The sequence below is a fragment of the Dermacentor silvarum genome, chromosome 8 (assembly GCF_013339745.2).
Source record: "Dermacentor silvarum isolate Dsil-2018 chromosome 8, BIME_Dsil_1.4, whole genome shotgun sequence".
Lineage (NCBI taxonomy): Eukaryota > Metazoa > Arthropoda > Arachnida > Ixodida > Ixodidae > Dermacentor > Dermacentor silvarum.
Window position 1 is genome coordinate 102,699,393 of NC_051161.1, and position 18,961 is coordinate 102,718,353.

The window sequence follows — 18,961 nt, forward strand, 5'->3', positions numbered from 1 at the left end:
AATATAAATGTTTGTATATTTGTATATGTAGAGATGTGAATATGTCTTGTACTTCTGTAACCCATTTTTGTATGTGTATTTGCTGTAAATGATGCCAAGGAAAGGGAAAGAAATCTCTTCAAGCTGCTTTTTTGCCGCTTTTTGTTCCTTGCCCTGCATTTCTTTCTTCTTTGTAAAAAAAGGAGAGAAAATGCGAAAATAAAGTTGAAGTTGCGGCGTGCATTTGTGCACGCGAATTGTTTTTGATGTTTCTGTTCAATGATGGCAAGAAAACAAAACGTTGTCATCGAGCTTCGGCGAAGTTGAATCCTCTCCGCATTCAATGTGGCTTCATCGCACTTGAATTAGCTGAGTACTGCTACACACGACGTTTTTCAAATAAAGGCAATACCATGTTTGATGGGGTGTTCCGCTTGCTGTGTTTCAGCAGTAATGAGTAGAGGCCGTATTTCCAGGCACTAAAATGCAGGGTTTAGGCACTTAAAGCTATCACTTAAAGCATCATTTGACAGTAGAATTAGAGGTCGCATTAAAGGCTGCGTTATTGGATTGATGACACAATATAATATTTTACCAGAAACACTGAAGAAAAGTGGCTGTAGGTAAGAGGGGCGAATACGTGATGAGGAAGAGTAATTGTGGTCCTATCGACGATAGATGAAGCGCATAGCCAATCTTTGTATTGGCTAGATTGTATCATGGTTGCATTGGTTATATATATATATATATATATATATAACCAATGCAACATTTATACAACATATATATATATATATATATATATATATATATATATATATATATATATATATATATATACATATATATATACCAGAATTGTCCAGATGTTCCATTAGTAAAGAGAAAGGTGCAATCAGTACACTGTAGTCATGGGCGACTTCAGTGCAAAAGTGGGGGGCAAACATCTTGAGGGACAAGCAATTGGCAACTACGGCATCGATTATAGATATAGTACAGGGGAATTGTTGGTAGAATTCGCGGAAAGGAATAGACTCGGAATAACGAATACTTTCTTCATGGAGCAGATAAAGAGAAAGCGGTCCTGGAAGATCCGTCGTTGAGAAACAAAAAATTAAATAAATTTCACACTCTCTGTTGATCCCAGCAACGTGCAGGATGTAAAAGTGTTAGGTAGGTTAAAGGGAAATGATCATTGGTTGGTGAGGTTTAAAATTTCTCGGAATTTCAAGAGAGAAAGAGCAAAATTAGTCAAAAAGAAACAGTACAGCAGGCTGGTGCTCGCAAACAAAGTTTTGGAACAAGAAGATGAAGATAACATAGAGGTAATGAATGAAAACGTAACTAGGCTGATTTCAGAAGCAGCAAATTAGTGGGGGGAAAGGCACCACGGCAACCAGTAGGTAAGGTCTCCCAAGTAACAAAGGACCTAATATAAGAAACGACAAAGCGTGAAAGTGTGTAGCTCAAGAGTTCCGGTAAAATTCGCTGAACTGTCAAAGCTGACAAAGAAGATGAATATAAGCGACATTCCAAATTGTAACATCGTAAAGATTCAGGAGCCTAATAAATTGCCGCAGCATGAAATGAGTGAGTGCGTGAGTGAACTTTATTTGGTTCACGATAGACGGGAGAAGAAAACTTGAAATGAGTGAGAAGAAAACTTGAAACACGACAGGGCAAGATGTATGCATTGAAAGATAAGCAGGGTAATATCATAAATTTTGATGACATAGTAAAATCAGCAGAAGAACTCAACACTGACCTGTAAAGTACCCAGAGCAGCCACGCTACCTGCATGTGACATAATGATGAACAGGATACAGAGGCCTCTACTATAACAAGCGATAAAGTTAGAATGGCCTTGCAAAACGTTATCTGGGGAAAAGCGGCAGGAGACGATTGAATAACAGTGGATGGAATAAAACACGGAAGAGATACATGCTTGAAGATCTTGCGGCCCTTCATACGCAAGGAGGTTGTTTGTTCATATACGTAAGGCCTCACGACTTCACGTGTGCCGGAGAGTTGCAAGAATGCCAACAGTATAATAATCCACAAGAATCAAAACGTTAAAGAATTGAAGAATTATAGGCCCTTTAGCTTGATTTCAGCATTGTATAATTGGTTGGTTGAGGCATTGGTTGAGGCGGACCAGGGATCGTTGTTGTGACCATTGCCGGCGCGACGAAACGTTAATGGCGGATCGTATCGGGATGTTTCTCTGCGCCGACGACAGAACCTGAGCTATGTGTCCGGTAGCACCACAACAATAACACACAGGAGGTTGGCGATATGCGTTGTACTCCTGAAAAGCATTGTCGCGACGCTGTAGGACAAATGCATCTTCAAGCGGCTCCTGGTGTGTAGCGGCCGGCTGACGAGGATAGCTGAAGCGGCGTTAGTAGCGCGACTCTGGGTAGTGATTGGGCTGCGGCCTCGGTGGCGAGCGAGAACTGTAGTTGTAGTCCTCTACGCCCGTTGCAGCAATGGAAACATGATGAGCGGGGGCTGGGATTGGCGCAGCATCATAAGGTGTCGAGTTCACGTGTCGGGTGAGCTCTTCCCGTACTATCTCACGTATTGTAGACGCGAGATCAATATAAGTCGTGCACGTCTCGCCTGGCACTTGGGCTATTTGCAGCAGCGTTTGCTCAGCCTGCTTCCTCTTCGCGACTGAGTCCCCAAAACACTCCGTTATTTCCGACACGAACCGATCCCAAGTCGTGAGGGTGTCCTCATGGTTGTCAAACCACACAAGTGCCGTGTCCGTTAAGAAAAACACGACGTAGGACAGCTGAGTTGCCGCATCCCAATGGTAATAGTTGCTCACCCGTTTGTAGTGAGTGAGCCACTCATCCATGTCCTCGCCAGACTTGCCTCCAAATGTACGAGATTCTATCAGGTGCTGACGCTGCCAGGGACCAGCCGCGGCTGAAGCAGGTACCGAAGGGGCCGCTGTAACCAGGGAAAGGGCTGCAGCTGTAGGAACTGGTACAGTCCGGGTTCCGTCTTAACCGCGAGACATCTCGACCACCAGCGGCAACGGCGGCAGTCCAGCAAGGCGGCGACTTCGGCGCAGATCAGGTGGTTGCAGAACCGTGTTGCGTGTTTGAGTACCCCGCGCCTCCACCACAAAACTGTTACGGATGAGGCGTGTTTATTTACAGGTGATGGATGATAGATCTAGGAAAGCAGTCCAGCTGCGGTTTCTTTCGGCGCTCCGCACACCAAAGGATTCGTCGTCCTGTTCCTCTTCCTTTCGCCTCAACCAAGGCGTTACAATGTGTTCACCAAGACAATTTCACATAGAATCAGTGCAGCACATGACTTCAATCAACCAAGAGAACAAGCTGGCTTCATGAACTGATAATCTATAATGGATCACATCCACGTCATCAATCAGGTAACTGAGAAATCTGCGGAATACAATGAGCCTCTTTGTATGGTTTTCATAGAATATGGAAAGGTATTTGAGTCGCTAGAGGTACCAGCAGTCAAAGAGCCATTGCGTAATCAAGGAGTGCAGAAGGCTTACGTGAATATCTTAGGAAATACCTATAAAGATTCCACTGCTACCTTGACTCTCAACAAGAAATGTAGAAAGTTATCTACCAAGAAAAAGGTCAGGCAACTAGACACATTCTCTTCAATGCTATTCACTTATTGCTTATAGGAAGTAGGGCTGAGGATGGATTAGGAGTGAGTATCAACGTCGAATATCTCAATTACCATCGGTTTGCAGGTGACATTGTCCTGCTTAGCAACAATGAAGATGAATTGCAACAAATGATTAAGTATCTTAACCTAGAAAGTGTAATAGTAGGGTTGACGATTATTATGCAGGAGACAATGGTAATGTTCAATAGTTAATATGCAGAAGACGAAGGTAATGTTTATTCGCTTAGGAAGGAAGCAAGAATTCATGATCGCCACTCAGCATCTAGAATCTGCGCAGGAATACGTTGATCAAAGTCAGTTCCCCGCACGGACCCTGGTCATGAGGAGGAAATTTACCGAAGAATAAAAATGGGTTCCAGTGCATAAGGCAGGCACTACCAAATCCTGACTGGAAGCTTGCCATTGTCGTTGAAACGCGTATACAATCACTCCATTCTACCGGTGCTAACATGTGGGGCAGTAATTTGGAAGGTACCGAAAAGCTCTAGAACAAGTTAAGGACTGGGCAAAGAGTGATGGAAAGGAAAATGTTAGGCGCAACGTTAAGAGAAAGAACGAAGTGGTGGGGATCAGAGAGCTCCGGGCATAGCTGATATTCTAGTTCACATCCAGAAAAAAAATGGAGCTGGGCAAGCCATGAAATGCGTAGACTTGATAACCGGTGGGCCGTTTTGAGTTACAGAATGGGTGCCACGGGAGGGGAAGCGCAGTCAAGGATGGCACAAAATTGCGTGCGGTGAATAATTTAGGAAATTTGGAGGCGCAAGTTGGAATCTACTAGCGCAAGGCAGGGGTAATTGGAGATGGCTGGGAGAGGCCTTCGTCTTGCAGTGAACATAAAAAAATAGCCTGATGATGATAATAGTATGAATTCCTTACGCACGAAGCCTATTTTAATATAGCGTGGATCAGTGATGTGTAATTTAGTAGGACGCGTTTATGTAGGAGCTTTTCCTAACGTTCGGCGTAAGTAGCTTAATTTGTTTAGTGTTTTAGAGCAGATATCTTCATTGTGTTTAGACGATGACATGTTACGAGTGAAAATAATACACAGATATTTTAACTAATCGTCCTCGTGAGTTAAGCATCCTCACTACAGTTATGAAATGTAATGAGAATCGTTAAGGAGACAATTACATTATTATGTTTTTGTTAACGTTAATTTGCCAAGTAAGCTGATGCTTTTCAAATTAAGGGTGCATCATGTTGGAACAAAATTGTGCAACTTTAACGCACTTATAAACAGTACAACATAATTTGCAACAAAATGGGTTAAAGAACAAAATAGAGTATTACATCTTTACGAATATACGCAAATCTAAAGTATGAGCAGAATCTGCAATTCTAAAAATCTGCAGAAAAGAGACAAGAAAATCATGACGCAGCTTTTACTTCTCGGGTTATTTGGGAATATACTCAGAGTGTGTTTTACTCCTATGACTAAATTGGGATAATTTATAAGAATACCCAGTTTATTGCACATGCATTGTCTGTGTATCTTCTCTGTCCTTCAATTCCCCTTACCTTTCCCCAGTGCAGGGTAGCAAACCAGAATCTTATCGGGTTAGCCTCCGTGCCTTTCCCACCCGGTTTCTCTCTCTCTCTCTCTCTGCTGCACTCCCCGCAACTCCAATACGTCGTGGTACTGTGGGTAATAAATATGCTATATGACTTGTTTTCATTGTCATCTTTCAAGTTTTTCATTGAGTAAAGAACAGGCTTCGCACCGGTGCTTTTATTTGGAGGTGCGAGTGACGACGTGTTTCGGTATAGATGATGACTCTTGCTCTCAGCTCACATCAAGCTTTATATTGGTGTGGGTGCAAGCAGAGTCACCCACTTGATATCGCATCGTAGCCCACGCGATCCATGATTAAAGAGCATGTAATGGAAAAGAAAGGCTGTCGACATGAGTGGCAGTCGTGAGTGAGAGTATCCCTCGGGGTAGGTGTTCTATAAACAAGTTGATCATATGACTAATAAATTTGTTTTATTTTTCCCTTCTGAAAACACTTGTATGCCGCTTGAATTAGAATTTTAATGCAGTATTAATGGTTCCGAGGGTCTGCGCTTTTAGTGTCCGTATAATCATTTCCACTGACCGTTCCGTGAACGTACTGCATCAAGTAGGACAGCTGACGAAACGAAAATTTCAATTTACACTGAATAGCTTACACTGAATACAATTTACACTTACACTTATTATTTCAGTTTTCACTGAAAACCTGAAAAGCCTCTGTTATTTTCACCTTGACTTCGTCAGTGACCGCAATTTCTTCATTATCCTGTTACCTGACCAGATGAACTTTCTTCGAACTCTTGACAACTAAATAGCTCCTTGAAGAAGTAGAAAAAGAAGTACTAGTAAGTGTAGTAGTAGTAGTAGTAGTAGTAGAAGTAGTAGTAGTAGTAGTAGTAGTAGTAGTAGTAGTAGTCGTAGTTAGTAGTTATGCGGAATAATTTCAGCCACTTGGGATTACTTACCGTACACACAATGGACGCTACACGAGTTTTTGCATTCTGCCTCAATCTGAATGGGGCCTCCGCTGCCTATATCACACCCGCGAATTCGTGCTCTATAGTGTGGCGTCGCCGATTTAATCATGGTTGCGAAAAAAATGGAATAATTAGGAACTGCACTGCTCACGAAACACAAGCTTTAGAAACAGTCGGACCCAAAGTTAGTATACGCCATCTATCCAGCATTTGAAATAACCCAAGCAAAAGTTGGGCTTGTCGGGCGGGCAATATAGGCATTTCCAATTCGACTGCATTGCACTTATGATGCAATTTAGTTTTCCTTTATTTTAGCAATCCCATACTTCAATTCTCAAAGGGCTTTTTTTTTGCATGTCAAAATACAGCGAAGGATAACCTGCTGTCACCAGCGATTGTTAGCGTGCTGATAATCCAAGAGGGCCTTATTACTTTCAATACCATAATTCTTGTTTCTATGACACTCAGTGTTTAACGCTGGTGTAAAGAAATAGAAAAGTTGGTTGACTTTGTTGCTATAGCGATTGTGTAGACATTTGAGGCGCATATCCGCCGTCGGCCTCGGCGACGCTGTGACATTCCGCATTAAGCCCAAGTGCGATAACACCATGGCCGCAAGCCGTTTGCTTTAAGTGCAAGTGAGAGCAGTGCGAGGGTGAGCCCAGGAGGGGGCTTGATCTCCCGCGTGCAAGGGAGCAAGGTGGGGAGGTAGCACGCCCTCTTTCACCATACGCAAGGTACTGGGGGCAGGGAGAGCGGTGTTCTACTCCGGCGGTGGCTGCGTATGGCGCGGTTGAGCTCGGCTGCGCGGGCCTTATGTTGAAAGCGATCTGGGATGAGTACAGTCATATCAATCTCACTAGCTGTCGTCAGCACTGCCGAAGGTACGAGGCGTACAAAGGACATATCCTTGCGCAGCGGTATATAGTTCGAGGAGTAACTGGCTCATAATTGGCTACAGTAGAGAGATTTATGTTTGCTCGATACATGATACGGTACAGCCACATATGCAACATTATGGCCTTCGCGCATGCACGTCGTATACGGAGAATTTCTATGGCAGTTACCGCCGGTGACCGTAAATAGCCACCCTAACCGCGATCACTTATACAAACATGGCAGTTCCCATACAGCGCCGACCACCCGCGTCGATCCCAATTCGTACTTCTTATTGACTCTCTGCCATGTCAGCAAGAAATAAGGGGCAAAATCCGTCATCGCTAAGTATCATCTCAAGCTGAGGTCAAGACATTAGGTATGTTTTGTCGTAATAATTGAGATCGGCTGTTTGTTTTCACCCTGCTAGGACTACAGACACGGTACCGAGCCGTCAAACTGGTTTGACTTCTAGTAAGCAGATGGCGCCCCAGCATTAGCATTGGTGATGTGTTGACGATGCGGAACGCTATAATAGCCTAATTGTTCACTGCATCATTAACTTACTACTCCGCTCTAGCGTGGAACTGGATTACAGGAGCGAGCAAACGCCAAGTATAGACGGCGAGCAGACGCTGTGCCGCAGGTGAGCATTTATGAGGGCGTTTGTCATTATTACTTGCTAAGGAGGGTGCAAGGTAACTGCAGGGAAAGCGTTCAGGTAAAGCGAAGCCCTGCTGTCGCATGCATGCAAACGCAGCTCATGGTTACGGCGACAGAGAGACAGACAGACAAGAAACTTTATTTTGTCCTAAGGGACTATGTCGCAGTCGCGGGCCGCACCTGCACCGGGGGCGGAAGACCGTGATCTTCGGCCCTTTCGCAGGCCCTTTGGACAGCCCGAAGCTGGATTGAAAGGTCGTCGCTCTTGACGGCTTCTTCCCAGTCTTCTTGCCTGTTAAAAGGCGAGTGCTGCAATGCTGAACATTGCCACAGCATGTGATTAAAGGTGGACCTTTCCTCGCCGCAGTCGGGGCAGCGGGGATCCACACCCGGAGCGTAGCGGCTTAGCCTAGATCGAGACGGAAATGAGCCCGTCTGCAGCATTCTCAACACCGAGGCCTGGGGTCTGCCGAGCTTCGGGTGAGGAGCCGGGAACTGCCTGCGTCCCAGCTGGTAGTGAGCCGTGATGTCGTGAAAAGTAAGCAGCGGGTCCGTGGTCCGGTCGATCCCCTGCGAAGCCGGGCCCCTCAGACCGGCGCGGTTGACGAGACCTCGCGCCTGGTCGTGGGCCAGCTCATTGGGGTTGATCGAGCCGGGAGAGACGTTCCGGCCCATGTGAGCCGGGAACCAAGTGATGACGTGACGGACCGTGCCTGGCTTGCGGGTCCTAAGCACCGCCGCAGCCTCGGCCGAGACCGAGCCGGCGAGAAAGGCCATCGCCGCCGACCTGGAGTCTGTGAAGATCTGGGTGCGCCCGGGATCGCACAGAGCCAGCGCCACTGCGACTTGCTCTGCGACGGACGCCGTCGAGTGTTGGATGGACGCTGCGTTCAGGAGTTTGCCCTGGGGGTCAACCACCGTGGCCGCGTACGAGTTTGATCTGGGATACTGCGCCGCGTCGACAAAGGACGCGAGCTCTGGGTTCTGCAGGGCAGTCTTGATGAGTGCTCGGGCCCTGGCTGCGCGCCTGGCCTCGTTGTGTTGTGGGTGAACGTTCCTCGGGAATGTGGAGACTCTAAAGGCGTCCCTTTCTTCCTGTTGGAGGGGGACGGCGCACGACTCCGCGGCCATGGCGGTGAGGCCCGCCATCTCGAGTATTCGGCGGCCGGACTTGCTGGCAGACAGGCGAACGATCTGTGCCGTTTTCTGTGCTTCTACGATTTCGCTCAGGGTGTTGTGGACCCCGAGCTGCATCAACTTATCCGTGCTGGTCGTCACAGGGATACCGAGCACTCGTTTAATGCTCTTCCTGATGAGTGCGTCAATCTTGTTTTCCTCAGACCGCGACCAGTTTAGTGCGGAAGCCACGTAGTTGATATGGCTCATGAGGAAGGCGTGGTAGATCCTTAGGAGGTTGGCTTCGCTGATGCCACCCCTCCGGCTCGTCACTCGTGAGACGAGTCTGAGCATGTTTTCCGTCTTCGCCCTCAGGCGCGCGATTGTTTGCATGTTGCTGCCCTTTGCGTTGATGACCAGTCCGAGCACCCTGAGATAATCAACCCTCGGGATGCGCTGACCCGTCTTCGTTCTGAGATCGATCGGTACTTGATCCAGCGGCATGTCGAACTTGCGGCCCTTTCTGTCGGGCCGGTACAGCAAGAGCTCCGACTTGGTCGGCGAGAGGACCAGTCCCGTGCCCTCGAGGAATTTTTCCGTGACGTCCAGGGCCTCTTGCAGAGCCTGCTCCACCGCTGCGTCCGACCCGCCCCCGCACCAGATGGTGATGTCGTCCGCGTAGAGAGCATGATTGAGATTGACGCCCCCGATTCGGTTGAGTCGGACCGATAGGTCTCTCATGGCGATGTTGAAGAGTAGTGGGGATAGCACCGCACCCTGAGGCGTGCCGCGGGCTCCCAGCGCGTATCCGTCCGACTTGATCTCGCCCAACTTGATCGTGGCCTTACGATCCCTGAGGAAAGAGCTGACGTACGCGTGAAAGCGTTCGCCGAGGTTCAAACTCGACACAGAGTCGAGGACGTGCTTGTGTTTGACGGTGTCGAAAGCCTTCGCGATGTCCAGCGCCAAGATGCCTCGGACGTCTCTCGTGACCACGTCGACTATCTGCCTCTTGATCAGTAGCATGACCTCTTGAGTGGACAGCGAGGGTCTGAAACCGACCATGTTCGGCGGGAGGAGCTGTCGTTCCTCGACATACCTCGATATTCTGTTGTGGATGACATGCTCCGCCACCTTGCCCACGCAGGACGTGAGCGAAATGGGTCGCAGACTGTCTATGGCCGGTGTCTTGCCTGGCTTCGGAATTAGGATCACTGTGGCTTCCTTCCAGGCATCCGGTACGGTGCCGGCCGCCCAGGCCTCGTTGATTTCATTGGTGAGCAGTTCGATCGAGTCGTCGTCCAGATTTCGGAGGAGTCTGTTCGAAATTCCATCCGGCCCGGGAGCCGATCTTCCGTTGAGGCCTTGAAGGACCTCTCTGACTTCCGAGACAGAGAAGGGGGCGTCGAGGTCCTCGTCTGCTTTGCCGCCGTAGGCCGGGTAATCTTCCGGCCCGGACTGCCCGATGGGGAGGTAGCGACGCGCGACTTCGTCCATCACTTCGTTCGTAGATGCGCCTTCGCTACTGAGCTTGTGAACCAGCCTGTCGATGGCCAGAGTGTGGTTTCTCTTGGACTGTGTGTCGTCCAGTAACTGCTTGAGGAGGTTCCACTTGCCTCCCGCGCGCATCTGTCCGTCGACCGACGCGCAGATTTCGTTCCATTGCTGCTGGCCGAGCTCCTTGCAGTGCGATTCGATCTCGCGGTTGAGGGCCGCGATCCTCTTCCGGAGGTTTCGATTCAGCTTCTGCGTCTTCCATCTGGCCGTGAGGGAATTCTTGGCTTCGACCAGGTGCGCCAATCGAGCGTCCATGCGGTCGAGCTTTAGGTCCGTTTCGACGGTCTTGGTGACTGCAGCCACGTCCTTCTTGAGCTTCGCTACGAGGTCCGCGAAGGTCTCGTATTCTTCGTTGTCGTCCTTCCTTCTCTTGCGGAAGGCGTCCCAGTCCACTATTTTGAAGGCCCTCTGCGGGGCCGCGCAGACCGGTAGGGAGATTTCCACGATGTAGTGGTCACTGCCTAGGTTCTCTTGTAAGTTATGCCACTCCGCTCTCGGCGCGTTCTTGACGAAGGCCAGGTCCGGGGTGGTGTCTCTCGATATCGAGTTTCCCATGCGCGTGGGGTAATGGGGGTCGGTGATCAGTTCTAGGGAGCTGTCTGTTACTGCCTGCATGAGTCTGCAGCCTTTGGGAATGCTTCTCACGTAGCCCCAGGCTTCGTGCGGCGCGTTGAAATCACCGGCCATAACGAGCGGCGTCTCTCTCGCCTTGGACGACGCCTTGGTCGTTAGGCTGTAGAAGGTCTGCCGGTTGTCCCTAGGAGAGCAGTACACATTCATAACGTAGACGCTGTTCTTGAGCCAGCTGTTGGGTATTATCTCGACGAGGGACGCTTCCAGCTTGGTGTTGCCAAGGCGCAGATCGTGCTCCTGGAAGGCACACTTCTTTGCAATGAGTGTCGCGATTCCATGCCCGTTCTCCGCTAACGAGGAGACGGCTCGGTACCCCGGGAGGGTAATTGTTTCCATTCCCGTTTCTTGTAGCAAAATGACGTGGGGCCTCTCTTGCGGCTCCCGGGTCTTGATGAACTGCACCAGTTGAGGCCTGCGCCTCCGGAAACTGGCGCAGTTCCACTGCCACACGATGAGCTTACTGTCCGGTCGCGCCATGGTTGGGCTTGTTGGACCGGAGGTGGGCTGGCATGCCATCTTGCTCGTCAGCCCGCGACTGCTGGTTGTTTTCTAGCATTTCACTGGACATCGCCTCCGGCCTGGCGGCGTCGCCGTAGTGTACGTCACAGCGCTTGGCAAGCTCGTTCTCGAGCAGTTGTACTCTGAATAGAAGGGTCTGGTTGCTCTGTACCAGCTCGGTAAAGGATTTCTGCATGCGGTCCAAGGACCTCTGCATGGCAGCCTCCGCCGTGCTCACGTCCTCAACCGTACCCTGGGAGGAGGTGGCTCTGCGCTTGGCCGCCCTTGCTGTGGCTCCTTCTTCCGCAGAAGGTTGCCTTGCCGCGGCCGCTTGGGCAGCGCTGGCGTTTCGGAATGCCTCGAAGTCGGCCTTCATTCTCTGGATTTCCTCCTTGAGACTGGCGTTTTCATTCATCAACTGCGCGATCCTGGGATCGTGCGCCCGCTCGCTCGCCTGTGCGGCGGCATGTTTCGTCTGGCCCGTCGGCTTCGTCTGTTTCACTTTGTCGGCCCAGGTGGAACCTCCTGGGATGCGCGCCTTAGACTTGGAGCGGCCCCTAGACTGAGAGCGCCCTCCTTGCACGGAGCGCCCTCTGGAGCGGGAGCGCCCCCTCGAAGAACTCCTCTTCCTTAGCGCTGACGTCAGTGCCTGGCTCTCCTCGTATGCCGCGTTGGCGCCCTTCTTGGCGGCGGCAGTTTTCTTCCGCCGGCGTCTTCGGCGTCTCTGCCTAACGACATATGGCGTTTGGAAGCGATGCTCGCACTTACGGTCAGCCGTTGGGTGAGGGCCCCCGCATATGCCGCATCTCGCCTCACACTGATGGTCTTCGGTGGGGGACGCTGCTCCGCATCCCCTGCACTTCTTCACACTTGGGGTCGGACATACATCGGCCCTGTGGCCCAGTTCCCCACAACCGTAGCACACATCCACTTGCCTTTTGTATAGAGCGCAGGGCAGCATGCCCGCGCCGCACATGACAAAGTTCGGCACCCTCAGTCCGTCGAATAGGACGATAACCGTGGTGGTGGTCTTGATGCGACGCACCTCCAATGCGGTGGGGTTCCGGTGGTTTACAATCATTGAGTGGAGCTGAGCGTCGTTGAACTCGGCGTCGACTCCCCTCACAACACCCTTGCACGTATTGTCCGAGGCGGCCATGTACGCGGCCACCTCAAAGACCCCTTCGCGCAGGCGGATCTGATGAACTATCGCGTAAGCACGCGCATTCCTTTCTTCTGGTGTTGAGACAACGTAGATGTTTTGCACGTTGTTAGGGCAGACGATGTCTTCGCCTACCTCGTCGGGGGAAAGCGCCGCCGCCATAGCCAGCGCTTGTGCCACCCTAATAGTGCTGATCTTTTTCACGTCGAGGCCACCCCGTGGCCTAACGATGACTCGAATATGGTCCCGAGGCAGGTTCGGGAGCCTTGAGGCGGCGGCCAGCTTCTTCAGCGCGTTCCGCGGGGCTGCCGTGCGGCGGCCGCCCCTGCCGCCTCCCTGCTTTACCGGGCTCGGCGTCGACTTGGGAGCCTCTTGCCTTGCCTTCTTATTCTTGCCCGTTGCCGTGGTCCAGCCGGGGCACCTTGCTTCTTCGGGGGTGATTTCTACCCCCTCCACCATCTCGACTTCGGGCATGATGCCCCACCACCACCGAGTTAGGCCGAGGCCTAGCCCGTTCTCGTCACCGGTGTTAGCCCGTTAGGGTTAGCTCCGCACGGCGTCGCGAAAAGTTCGAAGTCGTATAATAGTTCCAAAAAAGCACCTACCGAAATAAATCCGGTATCGGCTTGATCACCGCAACAAACTGCGTTGAATGGTGCACAATAATCAAGGGTTTTCGCGGACTTTACCACCGAAAACATTTGAGGAAACGGGAGCCGATGTTTGCGCGTCCGCACTTCCCGGCGGACTAGTCCGCCTCCTGGTTACGGCGAAAAACATTTTTTGCGTCAATCCACCAACCATGGAGCTTGTAAATGGATGGCAAGAAGACGCTGAGCAGACGACCCGGCGCGGATGAGCACATCTCGAGGAGCATTCGGTATACCTATTGGCTAAGAATTCGTGTGGCTTCCGCAGTGGTCACAACAGCTTCTGAGATGGAGTATAGGGAGTATATGCTGTGTTCTCGCGCTTAGTTCGTATTGAAGCGAGAAGCATCACGAAGGTCAATTGGCTCCCCGCTCCTGCCACTCTTCCTCACACCAGCGTTTTGACAGCGAGTACCTGTCTGCGCTGATCGAGTGAAGTGGCTTGATGTTTCCCTGTGCGCACGTGACACCATGCTTTTAAATTTAGTTAGTAAGCGAATGTTTTCGAGGTAATCGAGCCGATAAAACTGCTATACTAATGTGCTAGCGCAATCGATGCTTGGCCTTTCGGGTGAAACTGCGACTTTTTTTTAAGCACTACGATTGCCTCTTTCAAGGGATGTCCATTGTAAGGTATTGTCAAATAATATATATATATATATATATATATATTTCGTTCTACTTTTCTTTTTTTTAATTGTTTCTTTCAAGGGATGTCCATTGTAAGGTTTTGTCAAATAATATATATATATATATATATACTGCTGGTAAAGGTTGATAGCATAGAGATTTAGTTTTTCTGGGCTCGTGCAGAACCACTTTCATGACTACATTTTTGAGTATTTCATTAAACCAGGGGTAGAAAGAGACCATGCAATATATTTTGTTACATGACATCAAGACAATGAGGCAAAATGTCATCAAAGCAATGTCGATACTGTTTTGAAAATTAGCGCTCAATAACAAACGAGGACATTCGCCACAACAAACACCACGAAGCTGATGCCTATGGTGAAGCAAACTGCTCACGTGATGTTCGCGTTATGCTAGAATTGCCTACCATTAGCAGGCCACAATGCTGCCTAAACTTTTGCGCGTTATTGTTTTCTTAAGAGGCGTGGGTGGGTAACTTACCGATTCATGATGTAGTTTGCGCAGCGTTCACAATTGGACGACAGAGGAAGAAGGAACACACCGAACTTACTCATGTCCTGTGTGTGCCTTCTTTGTCCGTCGTTTAATATCAGCGCTGCACAAACTGCGTCACGAACGCATACAAATTTCACTCAGTTTTCTACCCTAACTTCTCGAGCTTGAGGTCTTGTAAATGAAAAATTTAAAGAAATATTTTGGGGGTTTAATGCGCCAAAATTAATATAGTTATGAGACACACTTTGGTGGCAGACTACCGATTGATTTAGACCATCTCGCGTTGTTTAACGTGTACCCAATACGTGGTACATTGGCGTATTTTTTTTTTGCATTACAGCTTAGCAGGACAACGTCACAGCCACTACGCCACCGCTTCGGGTTGTAAATAAAAAAGGAAACACGCCCAGGTTAGAGAAACGTTGACGAAAGGAAACAATCACGCACTCCAGAACGACCAGCTTGTGTGTTGGCAGTATTATAACTGCATTAATCTTTTAGCCTATTTTCCACCTACGTGGTCACTTGTTTCTTGCCTTTATTCCAACTTCGAAGAAGTCACTCCGTAAAGCTACTTCGGGGTTCTTGCTCTATCTTACTCTGCCGTAGTGCCAGTCCAGACAGGAAAGATTGTTCTAAGCGATATATAACACATTCCAGAGCTAACTCTGTTCCTCCCTGAGACAGCAGACACCCAGATAGACGGGTGGCAGCTCTCGCCTAGCTACCTGTTAAAATGAAGTGACGTTTCTCCTCTCTTTTTCTATCTGACGTTTTCTGCCATAAATTTCGAGTGGCTCGTTTCAAACACATTAACGCGAAGATAAAGACCGGCAGGGGTGACAGAAGTAAAGGGCGATTGCACAAGCAAGGGGTAAACAGCTTAAGCATTGACAGCCACTGTATTCTATGGCCGTCTTGCACGCTAGGACACCGCCATCGTTCAAACGGACCCGGGTCGTGCTCAGTGCAGTGGCTTACCTCGTGATCAGGACAGCACGCTTCCCCCGTTCCCTCTTTCTTCCCATATGAACTCTCATCTCGCGTGCTCCGTAACCGTAGCAAAATACCAAGGTGCCCCATAGAGTTCGTCTAAGGGGTCGTCGTGAGAGATTTGATATTAAATTTGTGGCTCTGCTCTTTGTATTTCTCACTGAAAGCCCTTTTTGTTTTTGTTTTCTTTTGTTGGCGTGTACAGGGGTCGTCAAAAGTTTCCAAGCCGTAGCTTGCGCGAACACGTTGACTTCGTGCCCTGTGGCGTGTCATGTATCGGATCTTAAGTTCCCCAAGGTTTCTTGAAGAGGGTAAGGGACACCCACAGCTTCCGATGGCCAAAATTACTGTAGGGGCCGCGCCACTTGCTTGAGAGTGAACGTGTTCACGCAAGCTGTGGCCTGGAATTTTTTGACCACCCCTCTACATCAATCTCTGTTTTGGATGACATACAGCGTTGGCAATTTACAATGGGATGCAAGTCAGGTTTCGTTAGAATTCTGTGTTACACCATTCGTGTTTCCTTGCAGCCATTTGCGGTTTATGAAACTTTCATACCCTGCAAAAACATCTGTGTTTTGTAGCCTCAGATCATTGGCTTCAGAAATACCACATATCTCTGCCTTTGTTATGTTCTGTAGTTTATCTCATGTATAAATTCCTTGTCAACCGAGGCTACCTGGTTCACATGCAGTCCCATGCTTCACTTCTGCTTTCTTCTGTATATAGCAATGTCGATGCTGTTTATCGGTGTACCGCGTACCGCGTCGCGTAATCGGTAGCGATGGCGATCCATTTATTTCCGGAGCCCATGAGAGGAAATATACCAAGAAGGCGTAGACCATCTCGGAAAAAGGGTTCGGGCGGGACGCCGATTGGCTGGAGACATCCAGCGCGGAGGACTTCCTCCGCCGCTGACAGAGCTCACAAGTGGCAAGTAAGGCTGTGCTGAGTGGGCGAGACCCGGCCAAAATAAGTGATGGCGTACATGTTCGTATGTGCGCGAGACGCCCAAGTGCCCAGCCAAGGGAGCGTTGTGAAGTTGGCGGAGGACAGCCAAACGCTGTTGTTATGGGATGACAAGCCGAAGATCAGGGCTGTGGGCATCAAAATTGCGGCAGTATAATGTCCCTTCCTTGTGGACAAATATCCGGAGAGAAGCATCACCAGGCGTTGACTCCATCCGGTCGATGAGGGCTCGTAGAGAAGGATCGAGGCGTTGCTCGTTGCAGATTTGAAGCCACTGTGACACAGAGAAAACGGAAGCGACGGCATCCGCATCTGCCGGTTCTTCCACGGGGTATGTACGACGGAGAAGGTACATTCTTGCAGGCGTAAAGCCCAATGAGCGAGTCGGCCAGTGGGGTACTTGAGCAAGGATAGCCAGCAGAGAGCATGGTGACACAGAATGTGCGTCCGTACAAGTACGGACCCGCCGCGGTGGCCCAGTAGGCTAAGGCGTTGAGCTGCTGAGCCCAAGATCGCGGGATTGAATGCAGGCCGCGGCGGCCGCATTTCGATGCATGCGAAATGCAAAAACGCCAGTGTGCTTGCGTTGTAGTGCACGTTTAAGACCCCAGGTGGTCAAAATTAATCCGAAGCCCTCCACTATGGCGTGCCTCATAATCAGAACTGGTTTTGGAACGTTAAACCCCATAAAGAAGAAATAGCACAAGTAAGAACGAAACTTTGCAGGAGCCCACTGCAAGAGCGAGGCACTTGCGCTAGGTGACTGAATAATTGCGCTCGGCGGTTGACAGAAGTCGGCTTGCATGGGCTATAACGCGATCATGTCCACGCTGGCGTTGGACTAACACTACTCTTGTGCCTTGGCCAATGGCATCAGTTCGAACTTCCATTGAGGCAGACGGGTCAAAGTGGGTCAGGATTGGAGGCGTGGTAAGGAGAATAGTGAGATGAAAAAATATGCGGCATGGTAAGGAACCCAAGAAAACGGGATGCTTTTCTTCAGAGGTTGGTAAGGGGACGGGCAATGATCCCAAAATCCTTTACAAAGCGCCGGAAATAGGAGCACAGCTCAACGAAACTACGAACGTCCTTTGTAGACTTCGGAACAAGAACGTTTGTAAAGACGCGAATTTCGTCAGTATCAGGTCGCACTCCTCTGGCATCCTCGAGGTGTTCAAGGACGATGGTATGGCGGCGAGCGAAGTGACATTTTGAAGAGTTCAACTGGAGACTAGCCAGGTGGAACATGTCAATAATCGACGAAAGACGATCGAGATGCGTGTCGAATGTGGGCGAGAAAGCGATGACGTCGTACAGATAGCACAAACAGGTGGGCCACTTGAACCTCTGAAGCGAAGAGCCCATCATTCGTTCGGAGATAAAAAAATTATAAGATTTTACGTGCCAAAACCACAATCTGCTTATGAGGCACGCCACACTGGGGGACTCCGAAAATTTGGACCACCTGGGGTTCTTTAACGTGCACCTAAATCTAAGTACATCGGTGTTTTCGCATTTCGCCCCCATCGAAATGCGGCCGTCGTGGCCGGGATTCGATCCCGCGACGTACGAAGATGGCTTGCGCGTTACAGAGACCGAAAGGTATGAACTTGATAAAGACCATCAGGTGTAAAAAACGCTGTCTTCTCTCGGTCCATGTCGTCGATTGCTATTTGCCAGTAGCCGGACCATAGGTCAATAGAAGAAAAATAGGTGGCACCGTACAGGCAACCTAGAGCGTCATCGAGACGAGGCAAAGGGCAAATATCCTTTTTTTTATGATTTTGTTCAGGTGGCAATTATCTGTTTTGTTCAGGTGGCAATAATCTACACAAAAGCGCCACGTTCCATTCTTCATTTTGATAATTACAACAGGAGAGGCCCACGAACTACCGGAAGGCTCGATAATGCACTTTTCGAGCATCTTCTTTACATCCTGTGGGATAACTGCTCGTTCCGGTGGGGAAGCAAGATATGTACATCGGTGAATAGGGTTCACATCGCCAGTGTTTATGCGACTGGTCACATCGGAAGCTAGGCCTAATAATCAATTGTCAAATTCAAAAAAAGTCACGATAGATTTCAAGAACGTGACAGAGGGATTCAGCTTGAACAGTTGTAAGGTCAGAGGAAACCATCTTCTCAATGTCTACGCCTATGCTGTGGAATGACATCGCAGTGCGGGCTGAACTGCGACAATCTTCGGCTGTGAAGGGCTTCACCTACATTAAAATTCTGTGTGAAAGTCCTAGGCGCCTTGCACGTCCTGTATTTATGCTCGATATGATCCGTTCATCATATTGATCCGTTTCATCAGTGTGGCAATTACGTAAAGAGGGAATGTTCACATAAATCACTTGTAACCACTTGCTTGAGTTTATTTTTTTTTTGACCCCTCTTCAAAACCTACCATGAAAGAATTAGTTCATTGGCTTGATGATTTGGTCTATAAACTATTGAGTAACTCGTTAATGGCCGAGTCGCAGTTAACTCTTTAACCAGTTTAGTTGCTTCGACTACGCAAGAAAATTAGCTTAAC